Source organism: Physeter macrocephalus, chromosome 4 (assembly GCF_002837175.3).
Source record: "Physeter macrocephalus isolate SW-GA chromosome 4, ASM283717v5, whole genome shotgun sequence".
NCBI classification, from domain to species: Eukaryota; Metazoa; Chordata; class Mammalia; order Artiodactyla; family Physeteridae; genus Physeter; species Physeter macrocephalus.
In genome coordinates, this window is record NC_041217.1 from 101,795,683 (window position 1) to 101,821,551 (window position 25,869).

General features: G+C 39.4%; 1 protein-coding gene across 2 annotated transcripts in view; it reads right to left on the reverse strand.

Annotated features, from left to right (window-relative positions):
• Nucleotides 1-6,215: 6,215 nt before the first annotated feature.
• Nucleotides 6,216-25,869, reverse strand: part of CCDC18 (coiled-coil domain containing 18) — a 187,763-nt gene continuing 168,109 nt past the window's right edge. Inside the window, exon 31 of one of the 2 annotated variants that reach the window (XM_055084457.1) lies at nt 6,216-6,450. The gene's annotated coding sequence lies outside the window, so the exon portion shown is untranslated. Of the gene's footprint in view, nt 6,451-24,598; nt 24,844-25,869 lie in introns of those variants that run through there. The other variant, XM_055084456.1, reaches the window with a different exon arrangement.

Below are 25,869 nucleotides of genomic sequence, written 5' to 3' on the forward strand. Positions count from 1 at the left end.
TGTCTCTCCCTCTCTCTCTCTCTCTCTCCCTGTCTCTCCCTCTCTCTCTCTGTCTCTCCCTCTCTCTCTCCCTCCCCCTCTCTCTCCCTCTCCCTCCCTCTCTGTCTCTCTCTCCCTCTCTCTCCCTAGCCGCCACAACCACACCCACATGCACAACTACTGGAAAGGTTTTGGGAAAATATAATAAACTGTGGGGAAGAGGGGTTATTGGGTTGTTAAATGGTCTTCCTTTTGCCTGTCATTATTTTTAAATTTTGCTACAATGAACAAGAGTTATTTTTTGGTAGATAAAAATATTTTTAAATGAAATATGTAATGTTTCTTAGTGGTTGCCTTTTCAAAATAGGTAAGAATCATCAGTTAGCCATTTGGTTACAATGTTTTAAATCTCAACATCTTGATAATCGTGATGCAAAATTGAGAAAAAAATTTTTGAATCTTAAAATGCTATAGAATTGGTAGATCGTTTTTCATTTCTAAGGTATCACTTATAATCACTAGTTTTTATTGTTCCTATGGCAGTGTTTTATACACAAGAATGGCTGAGGTTAGGAATTTGTGCCCTGAACAACATATTGGAATATAAAATCTGAAGTAAATAATAATTTCCTCCTTTCAATATAATGAAGATGTGGGAAGAAGTAGTAGGCAAGAAGGCTCAGTGTTACCATGGGGACAATTAAGTTCTCCATGGTACAAACCAACCCACTCCAGCTTCTGGGTCAGTGACTCACTAGCTCACAGGGAAGTCGCTAAATACTTAAGTGCATACCTACTATCTGCACAGAGTGATTTTCATTACCCAGAGAAGTGCTGTAAAATACTATTCAAACAAATAAGGAAAACCAATCCAAGTTAGTATTTTAAAAATTCTACTTGGGGAGTATTTACTATGCATGAGAAGACAAATTTTTATCCCAGGTCACTCCAGAACTGTTATGTAACAAATTAAAAATTGATGTGGGTACTAATTAAAGTCATTAAAGCAAAATTACAAAACACTTCTATTAGTACTTCCACTGTTTTTTTTAAAAAAACAGAATTTCTTAAAACAATCCCCAAGGTAGTCTTGTAATTTGTTAATTTTAAGGATCTGTGTTAAACTTCGGGGCCAATCAAGGGAGCCAACAATCTAGCTGAGGAGCCAAGATAGCCATTCATTAATTCATTTATTTGTTCAATAAAATAGATCGAGAATATGCCAAGTATATGCCAAGCAACGTGCAGAGCTTTAAGCATTAAAGAATACCTAAAACATGCCTCCTACCCTCAAAAGCTCACATTTAGAAGGAGAGATAGATTTATAAATAAATCACCATTATAGGTCAATCTCAGTGACTGTCGTACCCAGTGCTCCTTCCAGCAGAACTCTGACCATGCCACCTGGTGAATGAGCAGCCCTGGGTAGCCATGTTCTGCATCGAGTGACCAACCCACATCCCCCTTTCACCTGCTTTCCCTGCCATAGCGAGGAAAAAAGCTTTGGCCCAAAAATTTCAGCCAGAGGGAGACAGGGTAGCAGTCAGATTGTCTCTTTAAGACTTCCAACAAGAGATACAGAGGGCTATTTAGTAAATTGGTAGTAGAAATGAAGATGAAGCTGAAAGGATTCTTAGAGAATCTAATAGCCTATTGTTGACCTGAAGCCTTACAGATAACACCATCAATTGACATATATTTTGTATGTTATATGTACCATATACTGTATTCTTACAATAAAGTAAGCTAGAGAAAAGAAAATGTATTAAGAAATTCATAAAGAAGAGAAAATACATTTACAGTATTGTACTTTATTTATCAATACGGTAAGTTTATGTCATGTGTTTACAAAATGAATCGTCTGTCAGTACCTACATCAATATTGTCCTATATGATACAAAACACTGTAGATGTTACATGTATTACTAACACTAGACATCAAAAATGAAAAGATAATGTGAAAAATAAATCTGTATTTATTTACAGGTATAATAATACATGCATTGATAACGAAGAAGCAACAACATTGCTTTATGGTAGCCTAGTGTAATCGACACAATTGCTTCACAGCAGCCTAGCCTATAAACCAATGAAGGAATCTTTATAAAATTTTTATGGCATACAGTATTACAGTCATATTCATTATACAGTATTGGAAACATTGGTACTTTTTTTAAAAAAACACCTGTGATGATAGGCTGATATGCAGTTTCTCTAATTATGAGAGAGAGAGACATACTGTATGGGAATATATTCTTTAAAAAAAGCAAAGAGGGGCTTCCCTGGTGATGCAGTGGTTAAGAATCTGCCTGCCAATGCAGGGAACATGGGTTTGATCCCTCCTCTGGGAAGATCCCACATGCCATGGAGCAACTAAGCCCGTGCGCCACAGCTACTGAGCCTGCACTCTAAAGCCCACGAGCCACAACTACTGAGCCCGTGTGCCACAACTACTGAAGCCCGCGTGCCTAGAGCCCGTGCTCCGCAACAAGACGAGCCACTGCAATGAGAGGCCCGCACACTGCAACGAAGAGTGGCCCCTGCTCGCCACAACTAGAGAAAGCCCACGCACAGCAACGAAGACCCAACGCAGCCAAAAATAAATAAATAAAATAAATAATTTTTTTTAAAAAGCAAAGATATAAAACAGTAAGAAAACTAACATATTATTAATTTTATAGTAAATATCACTCACCATAAGCCTATGTAAGGAAAGAGTAATATCTGCATATATTTTATGCATTCTTGACATACCTAACTTTTTCTTAAGTTTTTGGATATTTCAAGGCTACACAGTTCATCTGTGAGTTTTTCAAGTTGTCACAAATCTCCAAAAAATTTTCCAATAGATTTGTTGAAAAAAATTCCCATGTAAGTGGACCCACACAGTTCAAACCTGTGTTGTTCAAGGGTCAACTTAATGGATTTACCTTTCCACAATAAATAACCATAAAACTGGATAAAAATAAAACAGCGAGTAAATTATATGGTTAGATTTAAATTCAGTGCTGCCCAGTTCTTCCCACTCTGCTTCACGTGTATGTTCTCAACAACTTGCCCAGCAGGATTGATGAGTGAAGCTAAGGAAAGAGCAGCTTGAGCACCACAGGATGGCTGCAGTAAAACTCTCACCAGAGGTGTTTGTGGGGATGGAACGCCCAGCCCTCAGGATTCATCAGGATGTTTATGTTTACAAGTAATAGAAACCAACTTGAACTATTTTAAGTAGAAAATGGGAAGTTATCAGAAGCTAGGGGTGTCTCACTGAGCCAAGGGCAAGAATGTAAGCAGCCAGGCATCCGAAGGACTGAAATTGGAACAGGAACGTCAGCAGAACTCAGAGAACTGACTGTTTCTCCCTTGATTGTTTTCTCAGCATCTGGCTTTCTCAGTTATTCCAGCCATATGGCAGCAAGCAGATGGCAGCCACAGCCCCCAAACTTACTGTTACAGTTCCAGCCACATGGAAAAACTCATTCTCTCTCTCCTCCCATCCCCACTTCCAAATTCTCTGGGAAAGAACTCTGCTTAGCTTGAGTGAGCAGCTATCCCCAGTACAGTCTCTGCCACCAGGGCGTGGGTAATGTACACAATTCTGCCATAGGTGAGGGACCAGTTAAAGGTTCATTGTGAGCCACCAATACATTCCAAAATACATCCACTATGCAAGGACAGTGCTATAGATCCTGTGGATCCTGGCAGGAATGATCTTCCTCCCTTGGGGAAAGCAAATGAGCTGAGGGGCAGCCAGGGATGTGACTGTCTGCAGCTACACAGACATACCTTCTTGATGCATCTCTTGACCTTGAAGGTCAGACTAAATGAGAGTTAAGAGGGGTATTGGTATTTTTTTTTTTATCTGTGACAACATTCCCTAGAAAGCAGTTATCTTTCTCTACAAATGACAATGATCGAGTCTGTTCAAATGAATTGATTTTACCACCCTAATATCTTGCCCAACTGATTTGGTGGTAACAAGTTTAAATTGCTTACAAATGGGCTGATTGAAGTAATCTATTTACTAAAAAATATAGAAGTATATTCTGGTATTTTTAGTACTCCTTATTGAGAAGAAGTAACGGTTGGTTTCTTTATTGTTTTCCCCAGAAACAGCTGGCATCCTTACAATGCACATTAGTCAGAAATAGCATTGGAAGAAAGAGAAGGACAGAAGAGACTCACACAGGGAAGAAGGTGGGATAGCATTTCTAGTATATATATTTTTTAAGTCCTTTTTTTAAAATCAAAAAGTACTTAGAGGAGATACATAAATAATTTATTCTGAAAATTATACCAACAATAAATAGATTGTGTGGCCTAAATGGGTATGGCCGTAAGTGGTAAAACCTTAAAATCTTGAGCTGCTATAACCCAGAAGGATACTATACAGTATTACATAGGAAGTTACATGGCGGCCATTTTCTGTCAAATGGGAAAAAAGAATTTCCAACTTAGACTCTAATTAGAAAGTTACTCTTTTACATAAAAAGAGAAGAGTTTAAAAGATCTTCCACTCTTCATCCTATGAGAAAAACACTTTGGAGAAAGAGACAATGGCCATATTCCAAGAATTGGCAGAAGGCATTTTGCAGAGAGAATTGAATCCTACTTAGCAATACCCTTGATAAGGACTTGGTACATAAAGTTTAGGTTTCAGTTTAAATATCCCTTCTTTTAGGGAGCCTTTTCTCATCCCTTTAAACTAGGTCAAAATCTCCTGCTCTGAACTTCCACAGAATTGCAGATTACATGGACATACTTATAAATTATAATTTATCTGAAATTCAAATTTAACTGGGCATCCTGTATTTTATCTGACAACTTTACCTATATTTCATCTTTTCTTTTTTGAGTACCCACCACATTTCTCTGTGACTGCTCTTTTAAGAGAATAAGCTCTGTAAGGGCAGGGACTATTTTTATCTGGTTTACTTTGCATCTCTAGGGCCAGGCATGGTGCTGGTCAAATAAAGGTATTAGATAAAGATATATTGAATGAAAGAAAAAGTTATTGCAAATGAATACAAAATAGAGAGTGAGCCTTTTTGGTAGAAGGTTATAAAAACTCAGATTCAACAAGGGACGCATCTTAAGGTGGAACATCTTGAAGATAAAAAGAGTGGATTATGCAGAGTGGACTACACAGAAGAGGATTAATTGAATCTGGGGTTGATTAAGGCAAGAAAAGAAGGCATTATATTAGACTAGACTAGAAATAAGTCCCTAGGTGTACTGGCTTCTCACTGAGGAGAAATACATACCCCTCACCGAATAGTAATTATGATTTATTGATATATTCTGGAATTGTGCTGAAATTAATTGTCTAGTGAACGGTTTATAATTCTCATTCCATAGTAGGCACTCACCCTGTTTCTGGTCATTGTTATAAAAAGGCCGTCCTGGTATTGTGATACATGAACAGATGTGGCTGAATCAGACACACCTAAATGCCTCCTGTGGTTGGGATTCCCACAGCTCAGAGCCAGAAGACTTGGGAGAAGCTGACAACAAGCCTCTTTATTTCAGTGTGGTGTGCTATGCATTTCACTTGCAAGAGGCCAGTGCCAGGCTGTTTCTCAGCTTTCTGGGTGGACATTGGAGCCAAATGAATTGCTTCTGATTACTAGAATATTTCTTTAGTGTATTTACACACCATGTAATTCCAAGCACTCAAACTCTGTTTATACTGTTCCCTCTCCCTAAACAGAACTTCCCTTTCATCTGTGGTTAAATTCAACTCTCTGACTACTGCATGCTTGCATCCCCAACTGAACACGTAGCACACTCACTGAACCCACTTTAATACTCCCTTAGTGCTGCCCACGGTCATACTACATTTCCTTAATCCTTTCACTCTTCTACTACTGCATGCCTTCTCCTCTCCTCAAACCTCCAACACCTCCTCCCCATTGTCATTCTCTGCAGATGATCTTGTTTCCTACTTCACTGTAAAAGGAGAAGCCATCAGAAGAAAACTGGCACAAAAAGGAGAAACCACAATGTTCTTTTTGGGCCTGATTCCTGAAACTCTCCACTCATTTCCCTTCCACCTCAACTCTTACCAGACTCCTGGTCATTTTGGCCCTAATCTGTTGGACCAAAGTTATTGTGATATAGGAATAGAGAAGAAAAGTAATGAAGAAATAATAAAGAAAATAATGTTATATTTGTTGTATTTGCAGTTTATTTCAAATATTCAAATAGCTGACATGGTCCCCATGATTCTAGGAGATTTTTCTAACGGCGTTTGCAGGCTGCAAGGCAGACAGTGCTTTCATTTGAAGTACGGCAGAATTATTACTCTCATCCACCTCAATCCTGAACAGCTTCGGAGCTCTGGCTAACAGGGCCCAGGAGGTTAACTCAAATGTCATCCAAAGACTACCACATAGTCTGCTTTCTACTGTAAGACACTGAATTTTGTTCATTTAGCCAGTGGCTTTCAGACTTTTTGTTGTTGTTGTTTATTTCCTACAATAAGAAATATATTTTACATCAAGACATAGTACACACACATACACACATTCACATATATGACTGAGACCAAAGTTTCACTGGACAGTACTTATCTTTAAAAAATGCAATGCACTCATACTTTCTAATCTATTTCTCAAATGCTGGTTGTGATGTAATAAATAGATTTCATTACTCACTAATGAGTCAAAGCCCATGGTCTGGAAAATAATTCACTAAGGGATGATTAAAGATGTTAATTAGAAAGAAATTGAGTGATGTCAAAATTTTTAAGATTTCATGAACAAATACATGAACATTAATTTAGAACACACTCAACTATCACCACCTCCAAGGGAGTGGCCACGTTATTAGCTGCTTAGCTAAGAATAAATGACTCATATGAAGATTTATCTATGTTGTAAAAAGCAAAACTGGGCTTCCCTGGTGGCACAGTGGATGAGAATCCGCCTGCCAATGCAGGGGACACGGGTTTGAGCCCTGGTCCGGGAACATCCCACATGCCGCAGAGCAACTAAGCCCATGCGCCACAACTACTGAGCCTGCGCTCTAGAGCCCGTGAGCCGCAACAACTGAAGCCTGCGCACCTAGAGCCTGTGCTCCACAGCAAGAGAAGCCACCGCAATGAGAAGCCCGCGCACCGCAACAAAGAGTAGCCCCTGCTCACTGCAACTAGAGAAAGCCCGCGCGCAGCAACAAAGAGCCAACATGGCCAAAAACTAAACAAATAAAATTTAAAAGCAAAGTTGATATCAGAATAAGTAAGGTAAAATCAGTTAGGGAAAGGAGAACAGCTCCTTCCTATTGTTCCTTTTTGTTCTCCACCAGCGTAAACACCACTATTCAAGTAGCCTCTGCATTGTAGAGGGCTGAATATTAAAGCCGTGGATTGGGGTAAGGGACTAGATGGATTAGGTGACTTCTAAATTACTTTCTAATCCTACGATCTTATTCCTTCAACAAGTATTTACTAATTGCCTGGTATGTATGCCAGACATGATACCAGGAGATAGGGACCCAGCAGTGAACAAGACATGCAATGCTCATGCTGTGGAGAAACTAACATTCAAGCTGAGGAGACAGATAATAAACAAATAAACAGATTGATAGGATATAACTTAGTTATGAAGGAAATAACAAAGATCAATGATAGAGAATAATAGGGGTGACCTACTATTCTTCCTATCTATTATTATTAATTATACTACTGCTATATTACTGTAGAGGTAGTAGCAATATAATAATTATCATTATCATTGTCAAGGAAGGCCCATCTGAGAAGGCGACATTGAATCTGAAACCTCAAGAATGAAGAGTAGCCAGCTATGGACTGAGCCAGGAGAACAGCCTTTACAGGCAGTGGAACAGCAAAGTACAAAAGCCCTAATTCAGGAAAGAGCTTGTCAGGTCCTAGCAGACAGAGGACTGGCATGACTGAGCTGAGTGAGCAGGGGGAGAGTGCATGAGATGAGTTTGGAGAGGTAGGAAGATGAGGGCCTTGGAGGTCAGCATATGGATTTCAGATTCTATTCTGTGTCAATGCGCAGCCATCAAAAGGACTTAAACAAGGAAGTGACATGGTATGATTTTCAAAGAACACTGGATATTGTGTGGAGAATGTGTTGGAAGTAGGCAAGTTGTTCTAGGAGTCCAGGCAAGAGATGATGGGGCCGGATTAAGCTGGTGGCAAACTCTAAAATCCTGTTTCGTTTGCAACTAATAGACAATAAGAAAGTAATTCTGCTTATTTGAAAATGTTGCTTATTTTGCCTCCAAAGCAAACATTTTTCCATCTTTGCTAAATAATTTAAATCCAAGGACCCTAAACTTGTGTGTATGTGTGCACACGGGTTGGGGTGGGGGTGGGGGTGGCTGTTTTTAATATCCCAGAGCTGCTTTGTAATCATGGTTGTGTAGCAGCTGGTTGGAGGGTGGAAAGACTGGAGTGAGTTGAGACTCACTGTAGCTCCCCGGGAATTCCATCAAGCTTGGGAAAGTGTTAAAGATGCTGTATATACAAGGCCCACCTCGGTCAAATAGGGGAAAAGAAAGGTGTATAATCTTCAAATTCACCTGGGAAAATCTAAGATAGCAGAGTAAGAGAATATCATTTCCATGAGGGTCTCAAAGCCTCAAAACCTCCTGGAGGAAAGGGTGTAAGAATTTGAGACTGACGGTCAATCCCCTAGGATACCATGATGATATTTCCTAAGCCAAACAATAGGCGACTTTTTCTAACAGTTCTGGGGGGAAGGGGCTGGGGCTGCCTGGGAGGGCAGGAAAGTTAAGCTAGCAGAGAACCTAGAGATGCGACTGTCTGCTTGTGAGGAATTGCTTATTATGACACAGATTTTTTTTTTAACATCTTTATTGGAGTATAATCGCTTCACAATGGTGTGTTAGTTTCTGCTTTATAACAAAGTGAATCAGCTTTGTTATAAAGCAGAAACTATATATTCACTTTAAAGATAAAGTGAATGTCCCCATATCTCCTCCCTCTTGCGTATCCCTCCCTCCCTCCCTATCCCACCCCTCTAGGTGGTCACAAAGCACCGAGCTGATCTCCCTGTGCTATGTGGCTGCTTCCCACTAGCTATCTATTTTACATTTGGAAGTGTATATACGGATGACAGAGATTAATGCTTCTCTGTCCCAGTCTCTGAGGAAATTTGTTTTAAATTCTTAATAAAAAGACCAGTGAAGCTGAAAAAAAAAAAAAAACAGAAAAAGCTGACACTTGGAGGCTTAAACTGCATTAGCCCATTAGCCCAAGGGCTGCTTTACATCTAAAAGCTCTGTATTATTCACCAGAAGGAAGGGCTTGGGGATTCCTACCCCCTCCTCCATCACTTTTGGGCAGAACCCCTGCAGGAGTAGGGAAAGACTGTGCAGCGTCCCACCTGGAGCTCTGGCAGGAGGCTGATCCTGAGCAGGAAGAAAAAAAGTTCCCAGAGGCCGTGAGATCACTTGGGGCCTATGAAAATGAGAAAAACTTAGGAAGTTGAATGGCCTTATAAGGAAACCAGAGTGGGAACTTAGAGCCAGATACCACTGATGCTGTCATCCACTTATTAAAAAACCCCCAATGGCCTGGTAAGATGAAGTTTACAACTGGCGGGCTGGAGTAAGCCTTGCTGCATCCTAAAGCAAGCTGTGGAATCTTATTTGGAAATGCACGAGAATTAATTAAACCAATATATAGTCTAGGAATAGTTTATATCCAGATCTGCTTAGAGGTGGGAAAACGGGTCAGGGAAGCTCCCAGCCCCACAACAGTTGTTCAGAAAAAGAGAACAATCACAGACCCACACTCAAAGTGATATTGTGTCCTTTCCTCCTGCACATGTGGTTGACCCAGTGTGAACGACTCTAAAAGTAAGCTCCCTAATCAAGATTCCAGATCAGGTGCAGGCTAAAAGAGGTTTGAGCAACGTCTAATTTCTTAGAGTCCTTTGCTCTGTAGACACACATGTGAGTAGAGGCTTGCTCTTAAAAGCCCTTGTTTGGGCTAGGTGCAAGGGCCCTACAGGAGTTTAGCTGGCTGCTGATCACTTATGGTTGTGCGTCCATGTCCATTCTGGTTCTTTAGTCACACTTGTAAACAGCATACAGGTTTTTGCAAACGGGCACGTCAAAAGCTCGCATGAAGTTCTTAATATGTGATATCACATGGAAACACATTTGGCTTTCTGAAATTCCTCGGAAATGAATCACACATGATGCTTTCTACTTTCAGAATAGGCTAGAACTGGTTCAGCATGTCCAGCAGGTTGATCTGGCTTCCAAAATCTGTGTTGCTATGTATATATGTGCATTTCTCTAAGGAAAAATAATTAACAGTGCTTTCATCTGTCAGAAGTTGTTCTTTGTTTAATTACTCTTTTTATCACCTTCATAAATTCACATTCAGTTCACAGCATCATCCTGGAGGAGTGATATATGTGAGCCAATAAAAATGAACTAATGAAAAAATGTTGAGTCATTTTAAGAAAACATCGTTAAAAAATTGAGTAAGAAAATAAATTTTGCAGTCCAGATATACCCTGAATAGAACTTTTTGTTCAAATGTAGAAAGTGACAAACACATATAAGAAAAACATGCCTACATAATTCTTGCAAAAACATAGACTACTGATAGGAAAGAGAGAGAGAAGCATGGATATCAAAGCCTGAATTTAATTCTTGTGAAACACCTAGACTTTATTGATGGGAAACAGAAATAGACGCATGCATGTGGGCGCATGCAACGATTCACTTAAGGTTATGAAAGGCAATGAGGAAAGAAAGCATTGACACTTATACTTTCCTGAAGTTGGTCCTATATTGTCAGGGCCAGATACAACAGATCCTTTAAAAAGAGGGAGTGGTCCAGTGGCTAAGACTCCGCGCTCCCAATGCAGGGACCCGGGGTTTGATCCCAGGTCAGGGAACTAGATCCCGCATGCCACAACTAAAAGATCCTGCATGCCACAAGGAAGATCCCGCACGCAGCAACAAAGGTCCCGTGGGCTGCAACTAAGACCCGGTGCAACCAAATAAATAAATATTTTTTTAAAAAAAGGAGACAGAGGGAACAAAACAAAACCAATGAATTAAGGGAAATCAATTCTAGGCCAGAATTGTAAAAGATGAGAGATTAGTGTTTTTGAAAGCCAATGCTATCTAAAAAGGTAAAAAATCAAATTCTTTCTAACATAAAATTACTTTTTAGGAAACATTAATCAGGATCAAAGCAACAAAACTCAACAAGTGATTTTTTTAAGAAAAAAAGCACACCGAAGCACACCATTTGAACAGTGAGAGAAGAATCTAGAATGATTCATTACCCTTCTGAAATTCCTGCCCCACCTGTTTCTATCAGCCAAACACTTTATGTCCCATATCACAGAGAAAAGAGGCTTTCCCCTCCTCTCCCCACCTTCTCTCAACCTACTTGCAGAATAAAGAAATAGCTAATTTAAATGAACATTTATTGTGTATTTATTTTGCAGCCTATATTGTTCTAAGTACTGAAAAATCAGCTGTGAATAAGACAGTAATAGTGCCCCCAAGGAGTTTATGTTCGAGTGAGGAAGGACAAGCAATAAACATTAAAAAAATGGATGAGAACTTCAGATACTGAAAAACGTTATGAAGGAGCTATAATAGGATACTGGGATGAAGGTGACTAGGGAGTTGTAGTACTACTTTAGCTACAGTGGTCAAGGATGGCCTCTCTGAGAAAAGTGACATCTGAGTCATTTTTTACCATCTAAATGAAAGGAGGAACCACATAAAGATCTGGAGGAGCTCTCCAAGCAGAATGAGGGATAGTTGGGATGGCCTGAGGCAGAAAGAAGCTTCCTGGCCTCACCGGACAGAAGGAAAATCAGTGATTGGAACTCAGTGAACAAGGGGAAGAGTGGAGGGAGATGAGAGCAAGATTTGGAGGGCCTTGCGACCCTGATAAGTTTGTAAGTTTTCTGATTGCAGTAGGAAGTCTTTAGAGGGTTTCAAGCAGGAAAATTATATTATTTGATTTGTACTTTGTAGAGATTACTCTGGTTGCTATATGGATAGAGGAAGAGCAATGAGGATCAAGAGTGCAGCAGGGAGACCAATAAGAGGTGTTGATGGCATTGACTTAGATGAGAAGAATAGAGATGGAGAGAAGTGGTTGGGTTCAGGATATATTTTGGAAGTTGGAGCCAATATTGATGAATTTGAAGTAGAAACTTATTGACGGATTGAAAGTGCTATGTGAGGAAAAGAAAAGAGCCAAGTAGGGCTCTTAGGTATGTGTCCTAAGCAATTTAGTGTTATATGTATCATTTACTAGGATGGGGAGGTTGGAGGAAGCAGACTTGATGTAGGATAGAAATCAATGACTTTGTTTTGGCCATGTTAAATTCGAGATTCTTATTACACATTTTAGTGGATATGTTGAGAAGTGGGTTGGATATACAAGTCTGGAAAGCAGGAGAGAATTTGGAGGCTAGAGATATAAACTTGAAAGTCATCAGTATATAAAGGCCTTTGAAGAAACAGGACTAGAGGAGATCACCTAAGGAGACAGTATACAGAGAGCTAAGGACAGAGCTCTGGATACTCCAACATTTAGAAGTCCTGTAGAGGTGGTCTCCCTTTATGTTCAAGGCAAGTCTTTTATATGTTCTCTGATTTTATCCAACCAATCCCTTCTGTAGCTAAAGACTTAAAATGGCTGTAAATTCTCTGGTACTTCTCTCACCAAGAGGTGGAGTCTAATTACCTTCCCCTTGAATCTGGGCTGTCACTAAAGCCAGTGATTTATTTGACCAATAGAAGTCATCAGAAGTGACATTTTGGACCTAAGAGGCTAGGTCTTGCAGCTTCTGTCCAGGACATTTGGAATATTCTCTTTGGAAGCCTGAGCCATCATGTAAGAAGGACAATCACCCTGAGACTGCCCTGGGAAAGGCCACCTGTAGGTGCTCTGGTTGACATTTTCAGCTCAGCCCAACCTTCTAGTCACTCTTTCCAAGGCATCAGACATATGGATGCAGCAATCTTGTACCTTCCAGACTAACCCATCCAGCAGCCGATCTGCCAAGTGACCTCATATGACATCACATGAGGCAGAAGAATTGCCCACATTAACTCTGCCCAAATTGCTAATGCTAAAATCATGAGATATAATAAAAGAGTTACTAAGTTTGGGATAATTTATTATACAGCAACAGAAAACTGTAACACCTTCCCTCTTCCTCTGGGACCTTATTTTGTAATCATTCTCATCCCTTCTGGATCATCTTACCTTCTCTCACACAGGTTATTTTGTTAAAACTTTTCCTTCCTTACTGTTTTTTTTTTCCTCCACCTGTAAGTATACTCAGTCTTTCCCATCTTGATAAAAATCTTCTTTAACCTTCAGCTCCCATTTGTCAACATACTGCAAAATCTGGCTCTTCCCTTCAGCACACCCCTCAAACTGATCTCATTGAATTCAACAATGTCAACTCCTAACTGGCAAAACCGTCATATATTTTTCTGTCCTCAAATTGAACTATATCTAGTTTTAAAAGCTCTCATTATGATTTTTTAAGGATGAGAAGAGCTGATGTGGATGGGCTGAGAAATAAGGTGGGAATCAGAACTAGTCTACACAGCCAAGGACTTCAGGATGTCAAAGGCATGAGTTTCTTCTGCGGAAATATGAGAAGCACCTCAAAACCAGGAAATCTCCTGGAGACAAGGTGGATCCAGAATGAATGAACCAGGTAGAACAGAGTTGGGTAGGTGAAAGGAAAATACCAACAATGAGAAATTATTCCATCTAGAATTTTGGTTCAGCACTTGGACAATAAGCAGGATCAAACTCCTGAGAGTAGAGCAGTAGACTTTTAGAAAGCAGGGTAGGCTTATAAGAGTGTGGAGAAAAAGCAAAAGAAAGCCCTTAAGCAGATTCTTAAACTTTAAAGCGCTTATCATTCATTTGGGGAAGTCTCATTTAAATATATCTACATGGCCTCTTTATATGGCTTCTTTCCATGTGGTCTCTGCAGCAGAGTAGCCAGACTTCTTAACAAGGTGATTCAAGACTCCCAATAACACGAAATGGAAGCTCCTAGGCCTCCTTAAAGCTGAGGCCTGGAACTGGCATGGTGTCAATTTTGCTACATACTATCAGTTGAAGCAAGTCACAGGCTTAGTCCAGATTTAAGGGACAAGGACTATACAGGTGTGTGAACACTGAAAGATGCCATTCAGTAGGGGCCATAATGTAACAGATTAACAAGGAAAATAAAGGAAGAAAAAATAAGATAAAGTTGGGGATGTTGGGAGCAGGAATGTGTAAGGTTAGGATATAACATGCATACCACAAGGCATGTTCACTTTTCATAGGTGAACTACAAATTGGGCTCTGAGTTTCCCAGCAGCCAAGACCAGTTAGAATTAAAGGAGTTAATAAAGAATGATTATTATATTAATTACTATTAATATAATAAATCAAAATAATAGTTATTATTATTGCAGTAGTCTAAGTGATAATAGAAATAGGAATAATACAGATGTGAATAAGATGCCTAAAAAAATTGGAGACAGATTTGGCTTCTAATTAGATGTGGAAAGTAAGAGAGAGAATTATTATCAATTTTATTAAGTATAGAATGGCAGTGGAATTAGGTAGAAATCTGTCATTTTTTTTACAGATGTATACTGAAGTATTAAGGATTTGCCCTCATGATATCTACAATTTACTTGAAGTGCTTAGGAAAAAATGTAGAACAAACAAATATGGAAAAATACTAATAATAGTTAAATCCAAAAGACTGATAATTGTTGGTTTATAATACTGTCTTTTCTGTTTTTTAATGCTTGAGATACTAATAAAAAGTAAACAAACAAATAAACCTCAAATGTATGAATTGTCTTCTATATTCTAGGTTCTGTCTTATGGGCTTGTGAACATCAGCAAACAGAATAGACCAAAATCACTGTCCTCAAGGAGCTTACACTATAGCAGAGGGAGACAGACAATAAATAATAAAGAAAATAAATAAGAGGAGCAAAGTACCATGGAAAAGTAGAACAGGATTAGGAAGATGGGGAGTGCAAAGATGGAGAGCAAGTACAATTTTAAACATGGTGGCCAAGGTCAGCATCATGGAGAAGGAGACAATTGAAAAAGGACTTAAAGGATGTGAGGGAATTTTTCATATGTATAACTGAAAAGAGCATTTGAGGCCGAGGAAACAAGTGCCAGTGCATCTGAGGTGTTCACATTCTACGAACAGCAAGGAGGCCAGTGAGACTGAAGCAGGGTGAACCAGCAGGGGAGCAGTGAAATAATCAGAAAAGTCACAAAGGGGCCAGATCACATAGGACCTGGTGGGCCGCTGTGAAGAATTTGTCTTTTACTGAGAATGAAATGGGGAGTCGCCAGCGTTTTCAAACAGAGGAATGACTGAGCTGAATTCTGTTTTTAAAGGGTCACTGTGGCTGCCGGCTTGAGAAGGGAACATAGGGAGAACAAGGATGGAAGCAAGGAGACAAGTTAAGCGGCAGCTGCAGTAATCCAAGGGACTGATGATGGTCTTTTGACTCAGCATTGTAAAGCTAAATATGAAAACCAATGTCCTAAGAGAAAACAGGGGAAAAACAACAGTGCCTTGGCACAGACAAAGCTTTCTTAGACAGGACACGTAAGGAATTGTCCATAAATGAAAAATCTGATAAGCTTTACTTTCTCAAAATTTAAGATTTTAGCTCATTAAAATATGTCATTAAGAAAGTAAAAAAGGAAGCCATAAACCAGGAGAAAATATTCATAGTACATATATCTTACAAAGGAGTCACATTCAGAGTCCTACAAGTCAACAATAAGTTTAACAGAACTATAAATATAGGCAAAAAATTTAAACCATTATTTCATAAAGAAGATATTCAAATGGTCTTGCTCAACATCACCTGTCACCAGAAAAATTCAAATTAAAACCACAATGAGATACCACTATACACCCACCAGAATGACTAATATGTGAATGACTGGCTCCATAACTCCCTTTGAAAGTTGTCCAGTCCATCAGTGCAGTAGTTCACAGGGAGACTGAGGGGACAAGCTGGTGGAGCAGAGGAAGGCCTGGCCCGCTCCATTAATAGGCTGTGGCCAGAATGTGGAACGGCTGGAACTCCTGCACGATGCTGGCAGGAGTGTAAAGTGATTCAACTGCTTTGGAAAACTGTTTGGCAGTTTTTTATAAAGTTAAACATACACCTACCTTATGACCCAGCAATTCCACTTCCAGATACCCAAAAGAAAAGCATATGTCAGCAAAAAGGCAAATGTTAACAGTAGGTTTATTTATAGTAGCCCAAATCAGGAAACAACCTACTTGTTCATCAACAGAGTGAGAAAACAACTGCAGTATGTTCATACAGTGGAATACCACTCGGCAATAAAAAAGAACACACTACTGGTACATGCAACAACATGGACGGATCTAAAAACCATGTGGGTGAAATAAACATATGACAAAAATAGTATACACTGTATTACTCCCTTTATATGAAATTCAAGAATAGGCAAAACTCATCTTTGATGATAGAAAGTAGAGAAATGGTTGCCTTTGGGTTGGGGTGACTGGAAAGGGGCACAAAGGAACTTTCTGAGGTGATATATCTTGATCTGAGTGTTAGTTACACTGGTATATATGCCTGTTAAAAGTCAGATTTGTGCATCTTCCTGTTTACAAATTATACCTTAATAAAGCACTGAAAGCATAAAAGGAATGATTCCATAACTCCCTTTTAAAGTCGTCCAACACTTCAATCTGTGGTTTGCATGTACCTTTTTGTTTTTTTTTTTTTTTTTTGGTGGTATGCGGGCCTTCCTCTGCTGTGGCCTCTCCCGTTGCGGAGCACAGGCTCCGGACGCGCAGGCCCAGCGGCCATGGCTCACGGGCCCAGCCGCTCCGCGGCACGTGGGATCCTCCCAGACCGGGACGCGAACTCGGCCCCCCTGCATCGGCAGGCGGACGCGCAACCACTGCGCCACCAGGGAAGCCCGCATGTACCTTTTTGATCTGGCATAGTTTCCTTAAGGAAATGGAGGGGACAGAGGGGTGCCACCCCTCCCCCATCTAGAAAAGAAAACCAAGAGGGTGTAATGTCTCTGAATCCAAGTGAAGAAAACATTTCAAGGAGCAGGGAGTGAGCAACTATGTGAAATGCTGCTGGTAGGTCAAGTAAAGGAGGACTGAGGATTGACCACTGGATTCGACAATGGAGACATCAGTTACTGGTGACCAGGAGAAAACCAGGGTCAGAGGGATAGTGTAGAGAAAAGCTTTATGACAGTAGGTTTAAAAGAGAAAACGAGGAGAAGAATTAGATAAAGGTTATACTCTATTTATAGTTATAAAATATTGGCTATATTCCCCATGTTGTACAACATATCGTTGTAGCTTTTTTTTTTTTTTTTTTTTTTTTGCTACTCGGGCCTCTCACTATTGTGGCCTGTCCCGTTGCGGAGCACAGGCTCCGGACGCGCAGGCTCAGCGGCCATGGCTCACGGGCCCAGCCGCTTCGCGGCATGTGGAATCTTCCCGGACCGGGGCACGAACCCGCGTCCCCTGCATCGGCAGGCGGACTCCCAACCACTGCGCCACCAGGGAAGCCCCGTTGTAGCTTATTTTATACATAACAGTTTTTAACGCTTAATCCCCTTATTTTGCCCCGCCTCCCTTCCCTCTGCCCACTGGTAACCACTAGTTTGTTCCCTATATCTGTAAGTTTGCTTCTTTTTTGTTACATTCACTAGTTTGTTATATTTTTTATATTTCATATATAAGTGATAACATACAGTCTTTGTCTTTCTCTGTCTGACTTATTTCACTAAGCATAATACCCTCCAAGTCCATCCATGTTCCTGGAAATGTCAAAATTTCATTCCTTTTTATAGTCTAGTATTCTATTTTATGTATATACCACATCTTCTTCATCCATTCCTCTGTTGATGGACACTTAGGTTACTTCCATGTCTTGGCAATTGTAAATAATGCTGCTATGAACATTGAGGTGTATGTATCGTTTTGAATTAGTATTTTGGGGTTTTAAAAAATATACACCCAGGAGCATAATTGCCGGGTCATATGTTAGTTCTATTTTTAGTTTTTTGAGAAATCTCCATACTGTTTTCCACAGTGGCTGCACCAACTTACATTCCCACCAGCAGTGTACAAGTGTTCCCTTCTCTCCACATCCTCATAGGAGGCATAGTTTTAAATGGCCACTCTGTCCATAGCTCCTGCTTATAGGCACTAGATTGCACCACCCCTTAACTTTCACTTCACCTCTGCCATTATTGATTGCACCCAGGTTAACACCTGCCCTAAGCTGGGCCCATCAGATTCCCTCTTCCTGGAATATGGAATTGGTGGCAGGGAAATCTCCGAGGACAGGGCACAGATTGAGTGCATTGTCTTTGGGGATAAGCAATTTTCTTTTAATTGGAGTATAGTAGATTTACAATGTTGTGTTAGTTTCTGCTGTACAGCAAAGTGAATAAGTTATACATATATCCGCTCTTTTTTAGATTCTTTTCCCATATAGGTCATTACAGAGTATTGAGTAGAGTTCCCTGTGCTATACAGTAGGTCCTTATTAGTTATCTATTTTATATATAGTAGTGTGTATATGTCAATCCCAATCTTCCAATTTGTCCCTCCCCCTCTTTCCCCCCTGGTAACTATAAGTTTGTTTTCTACATCTGTGACTCTATTGATAAGAAATGTTCTAAGCACTTTACGGAAGCTATCAATAATTTTCCATCTGAGATGAAATGCTGTTTTTATATCATAAAGTGACATAGATCTAGGATACTTATAGGCTATTCTTTAATTCTTTAGATAATTAGCTCAACGGTGAAATATAGTAAATGCAATTATTTGTGGTTTACTTGAGCCACAGAAGGAAGAATGAAAAAATAATCTTTCTTTGGGATAAAATTTAAGACATTCCAAAGAGGAGGATCCATTAGGATGGTCATTTCAAACTTTTTTGACCATTACTTACAGTAAGAAATATATTTTACATTGCAACAGATACACACAATTGAAACAAAAGTTTCACAAAACTACATTAATCCTTAATATATATGATACATCCTGATATTTTCGATTCTTTTTTGTGTTTTTAGAATGCTGGTCACAACATACCAAATTGATTTCACAACTCACTAATGAGTCATGTCCTTGAGTTTGAATAACACTGCTCTAAGTATATGTCTTAGTCTGTTTGGGCTGCTGTAACAAAATAGCATACACTGGGTGGCTTATAAACAATAGAAATTTGTTTCTCACGGTTTTGGTGGCTGGGAAGTCCAAGATCAAGGCACTGGCAGATTCAGTGTCTGGTGAGGGGGCCACTTTCCAAAGACAGTCCTCTTTTCACTGTACCCATACATGTCAGAAGGGTAAAGGGGTCGTTCTTATAAGAGCACTAAACCCATTCATGAGAGCTCTGCCCTCATGACCTCCCAAAGACCCCATCGCCTAATACCATCACTTTAGGGATTAGGATTTCAACATATGAATTGGGAGGAGGAAATAAACATTCAGTCTATTGTAGTGTAATAGGCAGGATACTAGTTCAGCAGATCTGTCTCCCCAAAATTTAAGCTACAAAAAGAGAAGCATCCAAAAGATTAAGCAAAATGAAAGAAATTAACCCAACGTCATTGAAAAAAATTTGCAACTCCAAAGAGAAGTAACAAAGCAATAAAAGCCTGGAGGAAATATCTACAACAGGGGAAATTAAGACACCCCCAAACCACAGACAGAGCAGATGGATCATGTCTATTTTGAAAGAGATAAATGTCATATTGAAGCTCTCAAACGCTATGATAACAAGGCTGTGGCACTCTGGTAAATGCTGAATGAACTAAAAATAATAGTGAAAACTATCCAGTATTTAACAAGACTTACAGAATCCATGATGCCAGTAAAGTGAAAACATAGTGGAGATAAAACAGGATATTGAATACCACCACTGACACCACCACCCCACTCATGGAGCAGGAGACCTGAGACCCTGCTGGACATGTCCTGATTAGGAGTTGGGTTTTGGCTTCTGAGCCACAATCCTATGGTTATGAGCAAAGGCTTTGAAGGGAGCTAGCCCTACCACATACCAGCCATGTGACTTTCATAAACATCTCTAAACTCTTTTCACTCTTTTCCTTGTGTGAAAAATGTGGATAATAACAGTCACTGCATTATGACTACACTGTGGCTGTCACAATTAAATAAGATAATGTATTAAAAGGTTTAGCAAAGTTCCTGGCCCATAGTATTATTATGTTCTGTTGTTTCTGAATCAGTCGAAAAACAGACACTGAAGGGTCTGGTAACCAAGTACAAACGTGGTGGGAAGAGAAGGGAGAGCTGAGCTAGGAAATCAAGAGGGTCCAGGACCCATGGAGTCAGTGCCTAAGGTTTGGCAGCTTCCATGAGAATCACAGTTTGAGGGAGCATTTCCCACAAGAATAGGGGTTGCTGTTATGGAAAAACAAAACAACAAATGTCCACAGCACCTAAGAAGCAGTGAACACAATAATTGAATCCATGTTACTCTGGGTCTAAAGTTTGTGTCCTCAATTACTGTATTATCGTATCTTAAGATTTTAATTGGGACATTGAACACACAATAAAGTGTGTAAAGAGAACTAAAAAATAGATTTGTGAAATCATTCTATAGTTAAATACTATATGTGATTATGTTTCAAAGAGTTTTCAATCTAACAAAACTTGCCCTCTATTAGATCCTTTCTAAAAAACAACAAGAATAAGCTCCCATCCTGTTCTTTTACCTGCTCTGTTATTTCCCCTTCAAAAGAGAACTGCATCTTATTCACCTTAGAATCCACAGGCACATAGGAGAGGCTCAATAAACATTTATTTCGTAAACCCAATATGTCTTCCAGAAAATCATATTTCAGGCTTTAATACCTCAAAATGTAGTTAGCACAGAAAGATATAAATGAATAAACATAGTGCAGTCATATAGTGAAATACTACTCAGCAATAAAAAAGAACAAACTACTGATGCATTATCAAAAAATCAAAGGGGTATATACTATATTATTCCATTTTGGAAAAGACAAAACTATAGGAACAGAAAACAAATCAGTGGTAGACAAGGGATGGGGGAAGGTGATTGATTACAAAGACCATGAGGAAAGTTTGAGATGATGGAAGTGTTCTATATCTTGATTGTGGAGGTGGTTACTTGACAGTATATCATTGTCAAAATTCATAGAACTGTGTATGTAAAAGGGGGGGATTTTACTATATATAAGTTATTCCTCAGTAAACCTGACTGAAAAATAAAGGAAGACCTAAGATCATAATATATGACACTCTTTGATAATTTACTTAAAATACATTTATTAATTTTGAGGTGACTATCAGAGTATTTCACAGAAATCTTGAAAGCAATTGTCCTGCAATTAAAGTCCAAAACATCATTTAACTATAGCATCTCAAAGATACAAATAATCCTAACTATTCATTTGCTATCGTTTTTGTGAAGAATATGTTGTATAAGCCTGAAAAGGGGGTGAGAAATGAGATATGAGCCTAAATTTGGAAGAATCAAATGGAGCTGAAAAGTGGAAAGGGGTGCTTTCCTGTATGAAAAGTGTTAGTTTAACTATCTTTAAATATTCAAGATCTGAATATACAATGAAGAAAAGACAGTCTCTTCAATAAGTGGTGCTGGGGAAACCTGGACAGCTACTTGTAAAAAAGTGAAATTACAACATTCTCTAACACCATATACAAAAATAAACTCAAAGTGAATTAAAGACCTAAATGTAAGACCAGATACTATAAAACTCCTAGAGGAAAACATAGGCAGAACACTTTTCAACATAATCGCAGCAATTTTTTTTTTGATCCATCTCCTAAAGCAAAGGAAACAAAAGCAAAAATAAACAATGGGACCTAATTAAACTTAAAAGCTTTTGCACAGCAAAGGAAACCATCAATAAAACAAAAAGGCAGGGCTTCCCTGGTGGCGCAGTGGTTGAGAGTCTGCCTGCCGATGCGGGCGACACGGGTTCATGCCCCGGTCTGGGAAGATCCCACATGCCGCGGAGCGGCTGGGCCCGTGAGCCATGGCCACTGAGCCTGTGCGTCCGGAGCCTGTGCTCCTCAATGGGAGAGGCCGCAACAGTGAGAGGCCCGCGTGCCACACACACAAAAAAGGCAACCTACTGAATGGGAGAAGATATTTGCAAATGATATGACTGGTAGGGGGTTAATATCCAACATATGTAATCAATTCATACAACTCAACATCAAAAAAACCAAACAACCCTATTTAAAAATGAGCAGAAGGATTGAATAGACATTTTTCCAAAGAGGAAACACAGATGGCCAACAGGCACAGGAAAAGATGCCCAACATCACTAATCACCAGGGAAATGAAAATTAAAACCACAATGAAATATCACCTCACACCTGTCAGAATGGCTATCATCAAAAAGAACACAAATAACAAATGTTGGCAAGAGTGTGGAGGAAAGGGAACACTGTTGGTGGGAATGTAAATCTGGGGCAGCCACTGTAGAAAACAGTATGGAGCTATCCCAAAAAACTAAAAATAGAACTAACATATGACCCAGCAATTCCACTCCTGGGTATATATCTGAAAAAAAACAGAAATACGAATTTGAAAAGATACATGCACCCCAAGGTTCATAGCATTGTTATTTACAATTGCCAAGGTATGGATGCAACCTAAGTGTACATCAACAGGTGAATGGATAAAGAAGATGTGAGATATATACACACACACACACACACACACACACACACACACACACATACACACAATGGAATACTACCCAGCCATAAAGAAGAATGAAAATTTGCCATTTGCAGCAACATGGTTGGACTTGGAGGGCATTATACTAAGTGAAGTAAGTCAGACAGAGAAAGACAAATACTATATATCACTTATATGTGGAATCTAAAAAATACGACAAACTAATGAATAAAACAAAAAAGAAGCAGACTCACAGATATAGAGAACAAATTAGATGTTTACCAGTGGGGAGATGGAAGGGGGAGGGGCAATAAGGGGGTAGAGGACTCAAAAAATGGTTTATTATGGGATTATATAAAATCATGTGAGTGAAACTTTTGAAAATTGTAAAGTACTCTAGAACTTGAATCTTTCATTCAATAAAAAAAAGTTTTAAAAAAGATCTGAATAATAAAAATACAAGCTTACAGTTTCAAGGTATATAAAAACTAACCAGCAATTAGATAGCTACTTATCTTCATGGATCATTTCCTTGGTTGGTCATCTCTGTCACAGTTCATATCACTGAGGGTTGTTATATGCTGGCTTTCATGTCTTCCCATTCATTCATTCAATTTTTCGTTCACTTACTAATTGTTTATTAAGCATCTCTATATGCCAGACACTGGGGATGCAGGGGTGAGTAAAACACATGAGAGCCATTCCTTTTGCCTTACATTCTGGTGAGAAGAGAAACCAAAAATGTGGACAAATAAATACTTTCAGGTAGTGGTAAGTCTTATGAAAAAATAACACAGGGTGATGGGGTATACAATAATTTGGGGGGTAGGCAGTGGGTGGGCAGAGTACTTTGGATAGAGTAGAGAGGAGACAACATTTGCACGGATAACTCTGGGAAGTGAATGGTGAGGAGTCAGCCACGGGAAGAGCTCTGTGGGAAGAGTGTTCTAGGCATAGGGAACAATAAGAGCTAAAGCTTGAGACAGAAATGCATTTGGCATTAATGAGGACTATAAAGCAAGCCCATGTGGTCAGAATGCAGTGAACAAGGTAAGAGTGTAACAGATGAGTCCAGAAAGCTCTGCAGGTCTCAGAGGCCTTGGAGAGGAACTTCCAAGGCTAGTAAGACTTGCTGATGGATTGGACATGGGGTGGTGAGAAGAAGCACTGGGTGAGTGAGGATGCTTTATCCAAGATGGAAAAGACTGTGATAGGAAAAAACTCTGAAGGGAGACCAATAATTCTGTTTTGGTCTTGTTATAGTTCAGATACACTAAGAGACATAAGTGGAGATGTAAGAAGGCAGCTGGATATTCAGGAGTGGAGATCTAGGGAGAGAACAGAGTTGGACACATAATTCTATAATTCATCAGCATATATATTGTGTTTAAAGCAACGAGACTAGATATAATGACTTATGGAGTGAGTTTAAATGCAGAAGAAAAGAGGCTCTAGAATTGAGACCCAGGGCACTTTAATATTTAGAGATGGAGTAAAGGAAGAAGTGACCCAGAAGCAACTCCAGTGATATAGGAGGAAAACCGAGAGCATGTGGTTGAAGCTAACAGTAGAATGTGTTTCAAATAGGAGGAAATGGTCATCTCTGCCAAATCCCACAGAGAGGTCAAATTAGAGAGGATTGAGAACTAATACTGAATTTGGCAAGGTGAAGTCACTGGTGACAGATTTGACAACAGTCATTTCCACAAATGCAATGAACATATGATTGGAGTGGGTTGAACAGAGAAAGAGAATTGAGGAAGTGGAGAGAGCAAGTACAATGTAAGCAATTGTTGATAAGGTTCACTGTGAAAGGAAGGGCATAAGTTGGCAAGAATGTGGACTCTAGGGAGAGTTTACCTGAGTTTACACTAAGGCATGATGCAGAACAGAGGTCATATAATGGCAGGAGTGAATCTTCAACTAGGCAGGCAGGCAATCCAGTGCCCTAGAGAGGACAGGGTATGCTTCTTCATCGTGAAAGGAGGGAGTACAAGTATTTGGTGGTGAGAAGATGTAGTAATTATTGCCTGATGGCTTCTGTTCCTTCAATGAAGTGTAAAGTGAGATCACCAGTTGAAAGTGAGGGAAGATGAAGTGCTGGAGGTTTAAGGAGAGAGGAGATGTAAAATAAACAACTTGAAGAGTCAGAGGCAATGTCATATTCATATTTGTATCCTAGCACAGTGCCTGGTACATTGTAGGCATACTGAAAAATGACTGAAGGTTAGAATCAGAAAAGAAAGGAAGAACGCTTACATGCATTAAAAACTTACATCTCAAAAATAAAAGTGATGTATTTGTAGCGTACTTTTGTTGACAAAGAGTCTGCTTGAATTTATTCTATAAATTCTAGAATATTAGAGGAAGAAAGCATCCTTGCAAAAGGTGATTTAGGACAAGATTACTACTTTACACTTTATTTATTAGGCTACCTTTCTCACTATGCTAATCTTTTCAAGCATGAGGGGATTCTGTCTTGTCATCTTTGTATTCTCAAGACATATATAAAACAGTGCCTGGCATGAAGTAAGTGCACAGTAATGCTTTTTTAAAATAAATAAATGACTAGTAACATAAGGAGCTTCTAATCCCAAGAGGATTTATAAACTGAAATGGAAGACTAACCAAAAGAATTTAAATACTTCAGGGATGAACAATTGTAGTGGATTATAAAGACAAACAGATGCTTTAGGGACATTCTGAGGGAGTCACAATATGAAACTTTTCTACATTCCCACAAAACTTTCTTTGTGACATTATTTCAAGAATGAAAACTGATCTAAATGGATTTTGGGTCTCACCAATGTGGCAGCTCTTATATTTGCTTGAGTTTACAGACTCTTTGATCTTTCCTCCATAATGGTCATAGATTTTCTTCTTTAGCTAACTCTGTGCGTTATTGTGAACCACATTCCCAGATGCTTCAGAGCCACCCATCTTGCTTACACTTCTCCTCTAGAAAGACTCGGAGAGATTTCTTTTCTGTCTGGATGATAAGGTACCACATTCACCCACGCCTGCTATGGAAGACCAGCCCCAAAGGAGATTTATACCAAGCAGGCAGATTCTGGTTCCACCTCATTCCTACGTTAAGGCTGTTCTTACTCCTAGAGTTTTGTATAC